This window comes from Amblyomma maculatum, chromosome 7, assembly GCF_055883805.1.
Source record: "Amblyomma maculatum isolate TAMU_Amacu chromosome 7, ASM5588380v1, whole genome shotgun sequence".
Classification (NCBI taxonomy): Eukaryota; Metazoa; Arthropoda; class Arachnida; order Ixodida; family Ixodidae; genus Amblyomma; species Amblyomma maculatum.
Genome location: NC_139350.1, coordinates 103,223,921 through 103,242,584, shown reverse-complemented (window position 1 = coordinate 103,242,584; position 18,664 = coordinate 103,223,921). Strand labels below are relative to the sequence as shown.

The following is an 18,664-nucleotide window of genomic DNA, read 5'->3' as shown; positions in this document are numbered from 1 at the left end:
CAGGAAAGAAATCTGCGTTTCTTAATAACACCATGGTGTCCGGAATAGATCAGTTATGAAGAAACAATAAGGCGTCAGAGTGCAGGAAAGAACTCCGCGTTTTTATTAACACCATGGCGTCCGGACTAGATCAGATAAGAAATCAGATTACTGTAGTGGTCGCTTTGAACTGCTTCCTTTACTAGTTGGGGGGCGTGGCAGATCATATCGATGTGATTGGTCGCGTTGAATAGAGTGACTGCAACGCTTCCCAAGAGGTAGCCAGTCACTCTTGGACTCGTCTTACAGCCTAGTTTGCCTCCAGAGTCTGACCAAAGAAGGTCACACTTGGTCCCCCTACAGGAGCACCTCCTGCTTGCGGTCCATGGCACAGAAGTCCAGAGTTTGGATAGATGGTGACAGACCTCCATGAACGCAGAAAATTTTGCCATCGATGACAGCACACAAAGGCAGGTAGTCCAAGGACCCTGCAGCAACGCCACACAACAAGGCAATTGTAATTTCGCAACCACTCATCACAAAAGCCGCACCGCATCGAAACATGTCGGCTGTCGTGGTTTCCCCTGATCAGTGTGATGCGTTCTGGGTAGCGTAAATTGATGGCTAGCAGCAAACGAAATGTCTCTACACTGTGAAAGCTCTGCTCGACAAAGTCTCCCATGAAGATGTAGTTGCTACTGGGGACCTCTCCACCAACTTCGAACAGTTCTTGTAGGTCATAAAACTGGCCGTGGATATCACCACATACGTTGACTGGTGAGTCCACCATCTGCAAGTTAGTCAATTTGATAAGAGTTTCCCGGGCTTTGCGCACACTAACTTGTCCTCGAACTCAATAAGGAATTCGCACCTTCGCTGTTGCTCGATCTGGCTGTACAAATTAGTGCTGTCACCCATGCCTCCGCACATTTTCCTTGCTGTGTGATTGAAATCTGCTTACCGGTTTAAATATGAGGCAGGAAGCAGCCGAAGCACGTTGCCGAGTAGATCACGGCTGGACAGATTTCTGGAAGACCGAAAACCTCGTAATGGTAGGTCAGCCGTTCTTGTTGTTCTTCTTCTTCTACTGCCTTGATATATGGCACATACCCACGATGGGGTTTTGGTCATTGTTCTGGTGGACGGCCAATTGTCCTACACATACTGAATTAGTGCATAAAGTAATTGTCAACAAAACAAAAACATAAGATTTAAGATCACAAAAGTTATTGAAACGAAAAAACATACGAAGCGAAAATTTGGATGTTTGTAAATTTGGATGAGGGTGGAATTGAATTCTCGAACCTCTTTGTCTTCTGCGTCATGCAGATTGTTGGCCGTGCAAGAAAACCAATATTAACAATCTCGGCCATGCATTTTTATTTTCAACTTTGATTTTTACATTCGTGCTATCTTTATGAAATGCTCCCACAATAACGCCATAGAAATTGATTTCACTCAGGGCTAGTATTTATGGCTTTAGTGTCATGAAGTCAAAATCGGACCATCATCGTCCACTGGCATTTTGAACATTACGCGGAATTTCCAGCTACGGCCTGAAGTATAGACATTTGTTTGAGCGGTGACTCAAAATATGTTTACTTTTGAAGTGTGGGAGATTTATAAAGCAATTTATTTTTGCTTTCGCACTGAGAAGTGCGATATTTTGAATACTTTTGCAACTCTGCACAGGTGAGAAAGAATTCCATTTCAAGCTCAATACAGCGTCACATCTTTCGTCTTAAATGGCTAAACAACGCATTTACGAGCAGTCTGGTTTCGTATGTTTTTTAAAAAGAATCGAATCATTATCTATTGTTGCCAGCATCGAGGGCACGTACACATGCTTCACTTTGGGTGGTGGAGTCAACGTGCCACACCGGCTTTTCAACACCCCTTAGGGGGGCCCACAGCAAGGACAGTGTGAAAAAGATGATAAATAAAAGTGTACGTTCATGATTGAATTTATTCCAACTCTTATTTTCTGCTGTTGCGGTTCCCCAATATTACCATAGTCAATACTTGGCTTGATTTCAATATTCACCCTAATTGACAGAGAAAATATCAATTTTTCTATTTTTAAGAGCAGTTGTATACTTTTGATCTGAATGCTGCAAGTAATGATAGATGTCAGCCGTCCAGCAGTTTGAATAATATAATTATGACTGCAAAAATGCACGAGAAAGCCTCTATGCAGGCAGGCAGGCAGGCTTGTAGGCTTGCAGGCGAGCAGTAGCAGCAAGCAGCAGCAGCTGAAAAAAAAAATAATACTACGAGAACACATTCAGTAATTGAGGACGGGGAAGATGAATATGAAAGAAACCTAATCTTCTAAACTAATGGTTACTAGCGCCATCCAAGTGATATATCTTTCAAGAATAATATGTTGAATACGAACTGTAGTACAGGTACCTTCTGCAATTAAGGCCCACCCGCTTCCCTAAAAAAGCAACCCTTAATTCTCATCTTACGATATATGGCACTTTCAGGTGTTAGCATCAAAGTTATGTGATCAAAAAAAGGCGGCAGTGTGCAGGGAAGAAATCTGCGTTTCTTAATAACACCATGGTGTCCGGAATAGATCAGTTATGAAGAAACAATAAGGCGTCAGAGTGCAGGAAAGAACTCCGCGTTTTTATTAACACCATGGCTTCCGGACTAGATCAGATAAGAAATCAGATTACTGTAGTGGTCGCTTTGAACTGCTTCCTTTACTAGTTGGGGGGCGTGGCAGATCATATCGATGTGATTGGTCGCGTTGAATAGAGTGACCGCATCGCTTCCCAAGAGGTAGCCAGTCACTCTTGGACTCGTCTTACAGCCTAGTTTGCCTCCAGAGTCTGACCAAAGAAGGTCACACTTGGTCCCCCTACTGGGGCACCTCCTGCTTGCGGTCCATTGCACAGAAGTCCAGAGTTTGGATAGATGGTGACAGACCTCCATGAACGCAGAAAATCTAGCCATCAATGGCAGCACACAAAGGCAGGTAGTCCAAGGACTCTGCAAGGACTCTCTCCTTGTCTTCTGCCTCATGCAGATTGTTTGCTGTGCGAGAAAACGAATATTAACAATCTCGGCCATGCATTTTTATTTTCAACTTAGATTTTTACATTGGTGCTATCTTTATCAAATGCTCCCACAATAATGCCATAGAAATTGATTTCACTCAGGGCTAGTATTTATGGCTTTAGTGTCATGAAGTCAAAATCGGACCATCATCTTCCACTGGCATTTTGAAGATCACGCGGAATTTCCAGCTACGGCCTTAATAATAGACGTTTGTTTGAGCGGTGACTCAAAATATGTTTACTTTTGAAGTGTGGGAGATTTATAAAGCAATTTATTTTTACTTTCGCACTGAGAAGTGCGATATTTTGAATACTTTTGCAACTCTGCACAGGTGAGAAAGAATTCCATTTCAAGCTCAATACAGCGTCACATCCTTCGTCTTAAATGGCTAAACAACGCATTTACGAGCAGTCTGGTTTCGTATGTTTTTTAAAAAGAATCGAATCATTATCTATTGTTGCCAGCATCGAGGGCACGTACACATGCTTCACTTTGGGTGGTGGAGTCAACGTGCCACACCGGCTTTTCAACACCCTTTAGGGGGGCCCACAGCAAGGACAGTGTGAAAAAGATGATAAATAAAAGTGTACGTTCATGATTGAATTTATTCCAACTCTTATTTTCTGCTGTTGCGGTTCCCCAATATTACCATAGTCAATACTTGGCTTGATTTCAATATTCACCCTAATTGACAGAGAAAATATCAATTTTTCTTTTTTTAAGAGCAGTTGTATACTTTTGATCTGAATGCTGCAAGTAATGATAGATGTCAGCCGTCCAGCAGTTTGAATAATATAATTATGACTGCAAAAATGCACGAGAAAGCCTCTATGCAGGCAGGCAGGCAGGCTTGTAGGCTTGCAGGCGAGCAGTAGCAGCAAGCAGCAGCAGCTGAAAAAAAAAATAATACTACGAGAACACATTCAGTAATTGAGGACGGGGAAGATGAATATGAAAGAAACGTAATCTTCTAAACTAATGGTTACTAGCGCCATCCAAGTGATATATCTTTCAAGAATAATATGTTGAACACGAACTGTAGTACAGGTACCTTCTGCAATTAAGGCCCACCCGCTTCCCTAAAAAAGCAACCCTTAATTCTCATCTTACGATATATGGCACTTTCAGGTGTTAGCATCAAAGTTATGTGATCAAAAAAAAGGCGGCAGTGTGCAGGGAAGAAATCTGCGTTTCTTAATAACACCATGGTGTCCGGAATAGATCAGTTATGAAGAAACAATAAGGCGTCAGAGTGCAGGAAAGAACTCCGCGTTTTTATTAACACCATGGCTTCCGGACTAGATCAGATAAGAAATCAGATTACTGTAGTGGTCGCTTTGAACTGCTTCCTTTACTAGTTGGGGGGCGTGGCAGATCATATCGATGTGATTGGTCGCGTTGAATAGAGTGACCGCATCGCTTCCCAAGAGGTAGCCAGTCACTCTTGGACTCGTCTTACAGCCTAGTTTGCCTCCAGAGTCTGACCAAAGAAGGTCACACTTGGTCCCCCTACTGGGGCACCTCCTGCTTGCGGTCCATTGCACAGAAGTCCAGAGTTTGGATAGATGGTGACAGACCTCCATGAACGCAGAAAATCTAGCCATCAATGGCAGCACACAAAGGCAGGTAGTCCAAGGACTCTGCAAGGACTCTCTCCTTGTCTTCTGCCTCATGCAGATTGTTTGCCGTGCGAGAAAACGAATATTAACAATCTCGGCCATGCATTTTTATTTTCAACTTAGATTTTTACATTGGTGCTATCTTTATCAAATGCTCCCACAATAACGCCATAGAAATTGATTTCACTCAGGGCTAGTATTTATGGCTTTAGTGTCATGAAGTCAAAATCGGACCATCATCTTCCACTGGCATTTTGAAGATCACGCGGAATTTCCAGCTACGGCCTTAATAATAGACGTTTGTTTGAGCGGTGACTCAAAATATGTTTACTTTTGAAGAGTGGCAGATTTATGAAGCAATTTATTTTTACTTTCGCACTGAGAAGTGCGATATTTTGAATATTTTGCAACTCTGCACAGGTGAGAAAGAATTCCATTTCAAGCTCAATGCAGCGTCACATCCTTCGTCTTAAAAGGCTAAACAACGCATTTACGAGCAGTTTGGTTTCGTATGTTTTTTAAAAAGAATCGAAACTTTATCTATTGTTGCCAGCATCGAGGGTACGTACACATGCTTCACTTGGGGTGGTGGTGTCAACGTGCCACACCAGCCTTCAACACCCCTTAGGGGTGCGCACAGCAAGGACAGTGTGAAAAAGATGATAAATTAAAGTGTACGTTCATGATTGAATTTATTCCAACTCTTATTTTCTGCTGTTGCGGTTCCCCAATATTACCATAGTCAGTACTTGGCTTGATTTCAATAGTCGCCCTAATTGGCAGAGAAAATATCAATTTTTCTTTTTTAGGAGCAGTTGTATACTTTTGATCTGAATGCTGCAAGTAATGATAAATGTCAGCCGTCCAGCAGTTTGAATAATATAAGTATGTCTGCAAAAAAGCACGAGAAAGCCTCTATGCAGGCAGGCACGCAGGCTTGCAGGCTTCCAGGCGAGCAGTAGCAGCAAGCAGCAGCAGCTGAAAAAAATAATACTACGAGAACACATTCAGTAATTGAGGACAGGGAAGATGAATATGAAAGAAGCCTAATCTTCTAAACTAATGGTTACTAGCGCTATCCAAGTGATATATCTTTCAAGAAAAATATGTTGAGCACAATCTGTAGTGCAGGTGCCTTCTGCAGTAAAGGCCCACCCGCTTCCCCTAAAAAAGCAACCCCTAATTCTCATCGTACGCTATATGGCACTTTCAGGTATTAGCATCAAAATTATGTGATCAAGAAAAGGCGGCAGTGTGCAGGAAAGAAATCTGCGTTTCTTAATAACACCATGGTGTCCGGAATAGATCAGTTATGAAGAAACAATAAGGCGTCAGAGTGCAGGAAAGAACTCCACGTTTTTATTAACACCATGGCGTCCGGACTAGATCAGATAAGAAATCAGATTACTGTAGTGGTCGCTTTGAACTGCTTCCTTTACTAGTTGGGGGGCGTGGCAGATCATATCGATGTGATTGGTCGCGTTGAATAGAGTGACCGCATCGCTTCCCAAGAGGTAGCCAGTCACTCTTGGACTCGTCTTACAGCCTAGTTTGCCTCCAGAGTCTGACCAAAGAAGGTCACACTTGGTCCCCCTACAGGGGCACCTCCTGCTTGCGGTCCATGGCACAGAAGTCCAGAGTTTGGATAGATGGTGACAGACCTCCATGAACGTAGAAAATCTTGCCATCGATGACAGCACACAAAGGCAGGTAGTCCAAGGACCCTGCAGCAACGCCACACAACAAGGCAATTATAATTTCGCAACCACTCATCACAAAAGCCGCACCGCATCGAAACATGTCGGCTCTCGTGGTTTCCCCTGATCAGTGTGATGCGTTCTGGGTAGCGTAAATTGATGGCGAGCAGCAAACGAAATGTCACTACACTATGAAAGTTCTGGTCGACAAAGTCTCCCAGGAAGATGTAGTTGCTACTGGGGACCTCTCCACCAACTTTGAACAGTTCTTGCAGGTCATAAAACTGGCCGTGGATATCACCACATACGTTGACTGGTGAGTCCACCATCTGCAAGTTAGTCAATTTGACAAGAGTTTCCCGGGCTTTGCGCACACTAACTTGTCCTCGGACTCAATAAGGAATTCGCACCTTCGCTGTTGCTCGATCTGGCTGTACAGATTAGTGCTGTCATCCATGCCTCCGCACATTTTCTTTGCGGTCTGATTGAAATCTACTTACCGGTCTAAATATGAGACTGGAAGCAGCCGGAGCACGTTGCCCAGTAGATCACGGCTGGACAGATTTCTGGAAGAACGAAAACGTCGTAATGGTAGGTCAGCCGTTCTTGTTGTTCTTCTTCTTCTACTGCCTTGATATATGGCATATACCCACGACGGGGTTTTGGTCATTGTTCTGGTGGACGGCCAATTGTCCTACACATACTGAATTAGTGCATAAAGTAATTGTCAACAAAACAAAAACATAAGATTTAAGATCACAAAAGTTATTGAACCAAAAAAAATACTAAGCGAAAATTTGGATGTTTGTAAATTTGGATGAGGGTGGAATTGAATTCTCGAACCTCTTTGTCTTCTGGCTCATGCAGATTGTTGGCCGTGCGAGAAAACCAATATTAACAATCTCGGCCATGCATTTTTATTTTCAACTTAGATTTTTACATTGGTGCTATCTTTATGAAATGCTCCCACAATAATGCCATAGAAATTGATTGCATTCAGGGCTAGTATTTATGTCTTCAGTTTCATGAAGTCCAGATCGGACCATCATCGTCCACTGGTGTTTTGAAGATCACGCGGAATTTCCAGCTACGGCCTGAAGTACAGACGTTTGTTTGAGCGGTGACTCAAAATATGTTTACTTTTGAAGAGTGGGAGATTTATGAAGCAATTTATTTTTACTTTCGCACTGAGAAGTGCGATATTTTGAATATTTTGCAACTCTGCACAGGTGAGAAAGAATTCCATTTCAAGCTCAATGCAGCGTCACATCCTTCGTCTTAAAAGGCTAAACAACGCATTTACGAGCAGTTTGGTTTCGTATGTTTTTTAAAAAGAATCGAAACTTTATCCATTGTTGCCAGCATCGAGGGTACGTACACATGCTTCACTTGGGGTGGTGGTGTCAACGTCCCACACCAGCCTTCAACACCCCTTAGGGGTGCGCACAGCAAGGACAGTGTGAAAAAGATGATAAATAAAAGTGTACGTTCATGATTGAATTTATTCCCACTCTTATTTTCTGCTGTTGCGGTTCCCCAATATTACCATAGTCAGCACTTGGCTTGATTTCAATAGTCGCCCTAATTGGCAGAGAAAATATCAATTTTTCTTTTTTAGGAGCAGTTGTATACTTTTGATCTGAATGCTGCATGTAATGATAAATGTCAGCCGTCCAGCAGTTTGAATAATATAAGTATGTCTCCAAAAAAGCACGAGAAAGCCTCTATGCAGGCAGGCACGCAGGCTTGCAGGCTTCCAGGCGAGCAGTAGCAGCAAGCAGCAGCAGCTGAAAAAAATAATACTACGAGAACACATTCAGTAATTGAGGACAGGGAAGATGAATATGAAAGAAGCCTAATCTTCTAAACTAATGGTTACTAGCGCTATCCAAGTGATATATCTTTCAAGAAAAATATGTTGAGCACAAACTGTAGTGCAGGTGCCTTCTGCAATAAAGGCCCACCCGCTTCCCCTAAAAAAGGAACCCCTAATTCTCATCTTACGCTATATGGCACTTTCAGGTATTAGCATCAAAATTATGTGATTAAGAAAAGGCGGCAGTGTGCAGGAAAGAAATCTGCGTTTCTTAATAACACCATGGCGTCCGGAATAGATCAGTTATGAAGAAACAATAAGGCGTCAGAGTGCAGGAAAGAACTCCGCGTTTTTATTAACACCATGGCGTCCGGACTAGATCAGATAAGAAATCAGATTACTGTAGTGGTCGCTTTGAACTGCTTCCTTTACTAGTTGGGGGGCGTGGCAGATCATATCGATGTGATTGGTCGCGTTGAATAGAGTGACCGCATCGCTTCCCAAGAGGTAGCCAGTCACTCTTGGACTCGTCTTACAGCCTAGTTTTCCTCCAGAGTCTGACCAAAGAAGGTCACACTTGGTCCCCCTACAGGGGCACCTCCTGCTTGCGGTCCATGGCACAGAAGTCCAGAGTTTGGATAGATGGTGACAGACCTCCATGAACGCAGAAAATCTAGCCATCAATGGCAGCACACAAAGGCAGGTGGTCCAAGGACTCTGCAAGGACTCTCTCCTTGTCTTCTGCCTCATGCAGATTGTTTGCCGTGCGAGAAAACCAATATTAACAATCTCGGCCATGCATTTTTATTTTCAACTTAGATTTTTACATTGGTGCTATCTTTATCAAATGCTCCCACAATAACGCCATAGAAATTGATTTCACTCAGGGCTAGTATTTATGGCTTTAGTGTCATGAAGTCAAAATCGGACCATCATCTTCCACTGGCATTTTGAAGATCACGTGGAATTTCCAGCTACGGCCTTAATAATAGACGTTTGTTTGAGCGGTGACTCAAAATATGTTTACTTTTGAAGTGTGGGAGATTTATAAAGCAATTTATTTTTACTTTCGCACTGAGAAGTGCGATATTTTGAATACTTTCGCAACTCTGCACAGGTGAGAAAGAATTCCATTTCAAGCTCAATACAGCGTCACATCCTTCGTCTTAAATGGCTAAACAACGCATTTACGAGCAGACTGGTTTCGTATGTTTTTTAAAAAGAATCGAATCATTATCTATTGTTGCCAGCATCGAGGGCACGTACACATGCTTCACTTGGGGTGGTGGTGTCAACGTGCCACACCGGCTTTTCAACACCCCTTAGGGGTGCCCACAGCAAGGACAGTGTGAAAAAGATGATAAATAAAAGTGTACGTTCATGATTGAATTTATTCCAACTCTTATTTTCTGCTGTTGCGGTTCCCCAATATTACCATACTCAGTACTTGGCTTGATTTCAATATTCGCCTTAATTGGCAGAGAAAATATCAATTTTTCTTTTTTTAGGAGCAGTTGTATACTTTTGATCTGAATGCTGCAAGTAATGATAAATGTCAGCCGTCCAGCAGTTTGAATAATATAAGTATGTCTGCAAAAAAGCACGAGAAAGCCTCTATGCAGGCAGGCACGCAGGCTTGCAGGCTTCCAGGCGAGCAGTAGCAGCAAGCAGCAGCAGCTGAAAAAAATAATACTACGAGAACATATTCAGTAATTGAGGACAGGGAAGATGAATATGAAAGAAGCCTAATCTTCTAAACTAATGGTTACTAGCGCTATCCAAGTGATATATCTTTCAAGAAAAATATGTTGAGCACAAACTGTAGTGCAGGTGCCTTCTGCAATAAGAGCCCACCCGCTTCCCCTAAAAAAGCAACCCCTAATTCTCATCTTACGCTATATGGCACTTTCAGGTGTTAGCATCAAAATTATGTGACCAAGAAAAGGCGGCAGTGTGCAGGAAAGAAATCTGCGTGTCTTAATAACACCATGGTGTCCGGAATAGATCAGTTATCAAGGAACGATAAGGCATGAGAGTGCAGGAAAGAACTCTACGTTTTTATTATCACCATGACGTCCGGACTAGATCAGATAAGAAATGAGATTACTGTAGCGGTCGCTTTGAACTGCTTCCTTTACTAGTTGGGGGGCGTGGCAGATCATATCGATGTGTTTGGTCGCGTTGAATAGAGTGACCGCATCGCTTCCCAAGAGGTAGCCAGTCACTCTGGGACTCGTCTTCCAGCCTAGTTTGCCTCCAGAGTCTCACCAACGAAGGTCACACTTGGTCCCCCTACAGGGGCACCTCCTGCTTGCGGTCCATGGCTCAGAAGTCCAGAGTTTGGATAGATGGTGACAGACCTCCATGAACGCAGAAAATCTTGCCATCGATGACAGCACACAAAGGCAGGTAGTCCAAGGACCCTGCAGCAACGCCACACAACAAGGCAATTATAATTTCGCAACCACTCATCACAAAAGCCGCACCGCATCGAAACATGTCGGCTCTCGTGGTTTCCCCTGATCAGTGTGGTGCGTTCTGGGTAGCGTAAATTGATGGCTAGCAGCAATCGAAATGTCTCTACACTGTGAAAGCTCTGGTCGACAAAGTCTCCCATGAAGATGTAGTTGCTACTGGGGACCTCTCCACCAACTTTGAACAGTTCTTGCAGGTCATAAAACTGGCCGTGGATATCACCACATACGTTGACTGGTGAGTCCACCATCTGCAAGTTAGTCAATTTTATAAGAGTTTCCCGGGCTTTGCGCACACTAACTTGTCCTCGGACTCAATAAGGAATTCGCACCTTCGCTGTTGCTCGATCTGGCTGTACAGATTAGTGCTGTCATCCATGCCTCCGCACATTTTCTTTGCGGTCTGATTGAAATCTACTTACCGGTCTAAATATGAGACTGGAAGCAGCCGGAGCACGTTGCCGAGTAGATCACGGCTGGACAGATTTCTGGAATAACGAAAACGTCGTAATGGTAGGTCAGCCGTTCTTGTTGTTCTTCTTCTTCTACTGCCTTGATATATGGCACATACCCACGACGGGGGTTTGGTCATTGTTCTGGTGGACGGCCAATTGTCCTACACATACTGAATTAGTGCATAAAGTAATTGTCAACAAAACAAAAACATAAGATTTAAGATCACAAAAGTTATTGAAACGAAAAAACATACGAAGCGAAAATTTGGATGTTTGTAAATTTGGATGAGGGTGGAATTGAATTCTCGAACCTCTTTGTCTTCTGCGTCATGCAGATTGTTGGCCGTGCAAGAAACCAATATTAACAATCTCGGCCATGCATTTTTATTTTCAACTTAGATTTTTACAATGGTGCTATCATTATGAAATGCTCCCACAATAACGCCATAGAAATTGATTGCACTCAGGGCTAGTATTTATGGCTTTAGTGTCATGAAGACAAAATCGGACCATCATCGTCCACTGGCGTTTTGAAGATCGCGCGGAATTTCCAGCTACGGCCTGAAGTACAGACGTTTGTTTGAGCAGTGACTCAAAATATGTTTACTTTTGAAGTGTGGGAGATTTATAAAGCAATTTATTTTTGCTTTCGCAATGAGAAGTGCGATATTTTAAATACTTTTGCAACTCTGCACCGGTGAGAAAGAATTCCATTTCAAGCTGAATACAGCGTCACATCCTTCATCTTAAATGGCTAAACAACGCATTTACGAGCAGTTTGGTTTCGTATGTTTATTAAAAAGAATCGAAACTTTATCTATTGTTGCCAGCATCGAGGGTACGTACACATGCTTCACTTGGGGTGGTGGTGTCAACGTGCCACACCAGCCTTCAACACCCCTTAGGGGTGCGCACAGCAAGGACAGTGTGAAAAAGCTGATAAATAAAAGTGTACGTTCATGATTGAATTTATTCCAACTCTTATTTTCTGCTGTGGCGGTTCCCCAATATTACCATAGTCAGTACTTGGCTTGATTTCAATAGTCGCCTTAATTGGCAGAGAAAATATCAATTTTTCTTTTTTAGGAGCAGTTGTATACTTTTGATCTGAATGCTGCAAGTAATGATAAATATCAGCCGTCCAGCAGTTTGAATAATATAAGTATGTCTGCAAAAAAGCACGAGAAAGCCTCTATGCAGGCAGGCAGGCAGGCTTGCAGGCTTCCAGGCGAGCAGTAGCAGCAAGCAGCAGCAGCTGAAAAAAATAATACTACGAGAACACATTCAGTAATTGAGTACAGGGAAGATGAATATGAAAGAAGCCTAATCTTCTAAACTAATGGTTACTAGCGCTATCCAAGTGATATATCTTTCAAGAAAAATATGTTGAGCACAAACTGTAGTGCAGGTGCTTTCTGCAATAAAGGCCCACCCGCTTCCCCTAAAAAAGCAACCCCTAATTCTCATCTTACGCTATATGGCACTTTCAGGTATTAGCATCAAAATTATGTGATCAAGAAAAGGCGGCAGTGTGCAGGAAAGAAATCTGCGTTTCTTAATAACACCATGGTGTCCGGAATAGATCAATTATGAAGAAACAATAAGGCGTCAGAGTGCAGGAAAGAACTCCGCGTTTTTATTAACACCATGGCGTCCGGACTAGATCAGAGAAGAAATCAGATTACTGTAGTGGTCGCTTTGAACTGCTTCCTTTACTAGTTGGGGGGCGTGGCAGATCATATCGATGTGATTGGTCGCGTTGAATAGAGTAACCGCATCGCTTCCCAAGAGGTAGCCAGTCACTCTGGGACTCGCCTTCCAGCCTAGTTTGCCTCCAGAGTCTGACCAAAGAAGGTCACACTTGGTCCCCCTACAGGGGCACCTCCTGCTTGCGGTCCATGGCTCAGAAGTCCAGAGTTTGGATAGATGGTGACAGACCTCCATGAACGCAGAAAATTTTGCCATCGATGACAGCACACAAAGGCAGGTAGTCCAAGGACCCTGCAAGGGCTCTCTCCTTGTCTTCTGCCTCATGCAGATTGTTTGCCGTGCGAGAAAACCAATATTAACAATCTCGGCCATGCATTTTTATTTTCAACTTAGATTTTTACATTGGTGCTATCTTTATCAAATGCTCCCACAATAACGCCATAGAAATTGATTTCACTCAGGGCTAGTATTTATGGCTTTAGTGTCATGAAGTCAAAATCGGACCATCATCTTCCACTGGCATTTTGAAGATCACGCGGAATTTCCAGCTACGGCCTTAATAATAGACGTTTGTTTGAGCGGTGACTCAAAATATGTTTACTTTTGAAGTGTGGGAGATTTATGAAGCAATTTATTTTTACTTTCGCACTGAGAAGTGCGATATTTTGAATATTTTGCAACTCTGCACAGGTGAGAAAGAATTCCATTTCAAGCTCAATGCAGCGTCACATCCTTCGTCTTAAATGGCTAAACAACGCATTTACGAGCAGACTGGTTTCGTATGTTTTTTAAAAAGAATCGAATCATTATCTATTGTTGCCAGCATCGAGGGCACGTACACATCCTTTACTTGGGGTGGTGGTGTCAACGTGCCACACCGGCTTTTCAACACCCCTTAGGGGTGCCCACAGCAAGGACAGTGTGAAAAAGATGATAAATAAAAGTGTACGTTCATGATTGAATTTATTCCAACTCTTATTTTCTGCTGTTGCGGTTCCCCAATATTACAATACTCAGTACTTGGCTTGATTTCAATATTCGCCCTAATTGGCAGAGAAAATATCAATTTTTCTTTTTTTAGGAGCAGTTGTATACTTTTGATCTGAATGCTGCAAGTAATGATAAATGTCAGCCGTCCAGCAGTTTGAATAATATAAGTATGTCTGCAAAAAAGCACGAGAAAGCCTCTATGCAGGCAGGCACGCAGGCTTGCAGGCTTCCAGGCGAGCAGTAGCAGCAAGCAGCAGCAGCTGAAAAAAATAATACTACGAGAACATATTCAGTAATTGAGGACAGGGAAGATGAATATGAAAGAAGCCTAATCTTCTAAACTAATGGTTACTAGCGCTATCCAAGTGATATATCTTTCAAGAAAAATATGTTGAGCACAAACTGTAGTGCAGGTGCCTTCTGCAATAAAAGCCCACCCGCTTCCCCTAAAAAAGCAACCCCTAATTCTCATCTTACGCTATATGGCACTTTCAGGTGTTAGCATCAAAATTATGTGACCAAGAAAAGGCGGCAGTGTGCAGGAAAGAAATCTGCGTGTCTTAATAACACCATGGTGTCCGGAATAGATCAGTTATCAAGGAACGATAAGGCATGAGAGTGCAGGAAAGAACTCTGCGTTTTTATTATCACCATGACGTCCGTACTAGATCAGATAAGAAATGAGATTACTGTAGTGGTCGCTTTGAACTGCTTCCTTTACTAGTTGGGGGGCGTGGCAGATCATATCGATGTGTTTGGTCGCGTTGAATAGAGTGACCGCATCGCTTCCCAAGAGGTAGCCAGTCACTCTGGGACTCGTCTTCCAGCCTAGTTTGCCTCCAGAGTCTCACCAACGAAGGTCACACTTGGTCCCCCTACAGGGGCACCTCCTGCTTGCGGTCCATGGCTCAGAAGTCCAGAGTTTGGATAGATGGTGACAGACCTCCATGAACGCAGAAAATCTTGCCATCGATGACAGCACACAAAGGCAGGTAGTCCAAAGGGCCTGCAGCAACGCCACACAACAAGGCAATTGTAATTTCGCAACCACTCATCACAAAAGCCGCATCGCATCGAAACATGTCGGCTCTCGTGGTTTCCCCTGATCAGTGTGATGCGTTCTGGGTAGCGTAAATTGATGGCGAGCAGCAAACGAAATGTCTCTACACTGTGAAAGTTCTGGTCGACAAAGTCTCCCATGAAGATGTAGTTGCTACTGGGGACCTCTCCACCAACTTTGAACAGATCTTGCAGGTCATAAAACTGGCCGTGCATATCACCACATACGTTGACTGGTGAGTCCACCATCTGCAAGTTAGTCAATTTGATAAGAGTTTCCCGGGCTTTGCGCCCACTAACTTCTCCTCGGACTCAATAAGGAATTCGCACCTTCTCTATTGCTCGATCTGGCTGTACAGATTAGTGCTGTCACCCATGCCTCCGCACATTTTCTTTGCGGTCTGATTGAAATCTACTTACCGGTCTAAATATGAGGCTGGAAGCAGCCGGAGCACGTTGCCGAGTAGATCATGGCTGGACAGATTTCTGGAAGAACGAAAACGTCGTAATGGTAGGTCAGCCGTTCTTGTTGTTCTTCTTCTTCTACTGCCTTGATATATGGCACATACCCACGACGGGGTTTTGGTCATTGTTCTGGTGGACGGCCAATTGTTCTACACATACTGAATTAGTGCATAAAGTAATTGTCAACAATAGAAAAACATAAGATTTAAGATCACAAAAGTTATTGATCCAAAAAAAAATACTAAGCGAAAATTTGGATGTTTGTAAATTTGGATGAGGGTGGAATTGAATTCTCGAACCTCTTTGTCTTTTGCCTCTTGCAGATTGTTGGCCGTGCGAGAAAACCAATATTAACAATTTCGGCCATGCATTTTTATTTTCAACTTAGATTTTTACATTGGTGCTATCTTTATGAAATGCTCCCGCAATAACGCTATAGAAATTGATTGCACTCAGGGCTAGTATTTATGTCCTTAGTGTCATGAAGTCCAAATCGGACGATCATTGTCCACTGGTGTTTTGAAGATCACGCGGAATTTCCAGCTACGGCCTGAAGTACAGACGTTTGTTTGAGCGGTGACTCAAAATATGTTTACTTTTGAAGAGTGGGAGATTTATAAAGCAATTTATTTTTGCTTTCGCACTGAGAGGTGCGATATTTTGAATACTTTAGCAACTCTGCACAGGTGAGAAAGAATTCCATTTCAAGCTCAATACAGCGTCACATCCTTCGTCTTAAAAGGCTAAACAACGCATTTACGAGCAGTTTGGTTTCGTATGTTTTTTAAAAAGAATCGAAACATTATCTATTGTTGCCAGCATCGAGGGTACGTACACATGCTTCACTTGGGGTGGTGGCGTCAACGTGCCACACCAGCCTTCAACACCCCTTAGGGGTGCGCACAGCAAGGACAGTGTGAAAAAGATGATAAATAAAAGTGTACGTTCATGATTGAATTTATTCCAACTCTTATTTTCTGCTGTTGCGGTTCCCCAATATTACCATAGTCAGTACTTGGCTTGATTTCAATATTCGCCCTAAATTGGCAGAGAAAATATCAATTTTTCTTTTTTTAGGTGCAGTTGTATACTTTTGATCTGAATGCTGCAAGTAATGATAAATGTCAGCCGTCCAGCTGTTTGAATAATATAAGTATGACTGCAAAAATGCACGAGAAAGCCTCTATGCAGGCAGGCAGGCAGGCTTGTAGGCTTGCAGGCGAGCAGTAGCAGCAAGCAGCAGCAGCTGAACAAAAAAAAACTGCGAGAAAACTTTCAGTTATTGAGGACGGGGAAGATGAATATGAAAGAAGCCAAATCTTCTAAGCTAATGATTACTAGCGCTATTCAAGTGATATAGCTTTCAAGAAAAATATCTTGAGCCCAAACTGTCCCAATAAAAACGTACTACAGAAATACTACAGAAAAAATACCTGTAGTTTGTCGCATTTTCGGCATGTCGTAATTGTGTTTTTTGTCTTGTGTAGTATTTCTGTAGTCTGTTTTGTGTAGTTTGTCGCATGTCAGTACTCCGTCTTTTGTAGTGTTGTCCGTCTGTAGTCTGTCTCCTGGTGTGTAGTATTTGTGTATCGAGGTTCATTTCTGTAGTCTGTCTCGTCAAGAAGTTGCTATTGATAAATTAACTATCCGCTTTGGAGCACCACTCTAGCTCGGCATTCCATGCATTCTTAAGTATGGCCATGCACACCAAAAACACCTTACTTGGGGCAAAACAATTTATTACCACAATACTCCCGGCTGATGACGTTCCTTTTTCTGCTTGTGCGAGTTCAGCATGCCCTAGCTGAAGAAGAGAAAGACTGTGAGACTGCATGCCCATAAGAAATATACGTAAGCATTGCAGAGCTCATATGTGTGCAACGTGTCAACAAAATGTCACCTAGCTGTGCAGACCGCTGCTGAATTTAGGAGACATCTGTTGACTGCGACAACACATTTCGCATGCACTGCATAGTTCGAACGACCAATTATGAAGAAAACTATATCATTTTTATAAGCACAATATGCTTCCTTGATAACAGATAGTGAACTCTCACCTATCCTGATCTTGTCAACTTAGTGCTAGCAAAAGTGCATAGCTCCAATGATGTCCAATGCTTGTTATTGGAGGCACTTATTTGGGCACCAATTAATACAGACCTCAGGCATTCGCAACTCCTTAGATTTAAGCTATGCAGTGCTCGGCAGATCAGTGGTGCACGAGATGGATGAGAGGCATTAGGAGTTTTTTCCTGCCTGCTGGCTTGAGTTTGCTGACTGCATTGCAACAGGCGATGTTCCTTTTGCTCTCGTCTCACTGGCAACATATCAGAAGAACTCGATGAGGAAGACAATCACCACAGCCATGATGACAATCATTACCTGCTACTGTGATGCTGAACAAATTATAACAGCCATCCACCTAATACTGCCTAAACTGGACAGAAGAATCAAACGTGACCATGAGAAGATATTTACCGCCGCAGGTCATAGCACTTCTCGCCAGGTACCTTGCTACCTTTTTGTGGCGCTTCTGCAGCTCATCGGCAGGGCAGGCCTTCACCTTGAGGTAGTGCCACAAGGAATCTGCAAAATTAGGTAATAGGCAATATCAGTGTGGTTAAATATCAATATTACAATCTGACTTGGTACAAAGCTACAAACGCTCATACATAATACTACAGTGCAGATACAACCTGCAAAGTAATATAGGAACGAAGTGAAAGCAAGAACAATGCATGCAGCATCAATGACTGACCGATACAACTTGACTATTTGCACAATTACTGTAAGCGGATGGGGAATAACCATTTGGACAACAAATAATTTAATGTAATTAGAAATTGTGACACAGTTTGCACTGTATACTACAGAACTTAGTGCAATATGGATTGCAAGGTAAGTCTACATCAATTATCGACATCATTAGGCTGGTTACTTCCACTGTAGGACAAAGTACTGCCCCACTGATTTTCAATTATCACTGTTTTGCATTACCTGCAGCCATCTGCCCTGCTTCAAGCATACTAACCATATCTGCCATCCAAATTCTTTTCTATTCACAGCTTACAATTTCCTCCTCTCTGAAACTGCTCCCCTACTCAAACTGACCATAAGTTTCTCTTATACCCTAGTTACTCGGCTGGCTTAATCACGGTTACCGAACTTAACCATGGTTACCCGCCAATCGCGGTTCGCTGCTGTTACACAGCTCACTGCCGTTCTCGGTTACAGCAGCTATTGCCCATTAAGTACAACAGCAGAACGGACGCAGTGATTGGCGGAATGAAGCTGCATTTACAAATATCCTATTTATAAATGGTTCCCGGAG

General features: G+C 42.9%; 4 pseudogenes; all 4 read right to left on the bottom strand.

Moving 5' to 3' along the window:
• Positions 1–336: 336 nt before the first annotated feature.
• On the bottom strand, positions 337–909 carry LOC146184202 (serine/threonine-protein phosphatase 4 catalytic subunit A pseudogene; annotated as a pseudogene).
• Positions 910–6,260: 5,351 nt separating this feature from the next.
• Positions 6,261–6,833, bottom strand: LOC146184201 (serine/threonine-protein phosphatase 4 catalytic subunit A pseudogene; annotated as a pseudogene).
• A 1,722-nt stretch (positions 6,834–8,555) lies between these two features.
• Positions 8,556–11,033, bottom strand: LOC146184200 (serine/threonine-protein phosphatase 4 catalytic subunit pseudogene; annotated as a pseudogene).
• Positions 11,034–12,768: 1,735 nt separating this feature from the next.
• LOC146184199 (serine/threonine-protein phosphatase 4 catalytic subunit B pseudogene) lies at positions 12,769–15,245 on the bottom strand (annotated as a pseudogene).
• Between the last annotated feature and the right edge of the window lie 3,419 nt (positions 15,246–18,664).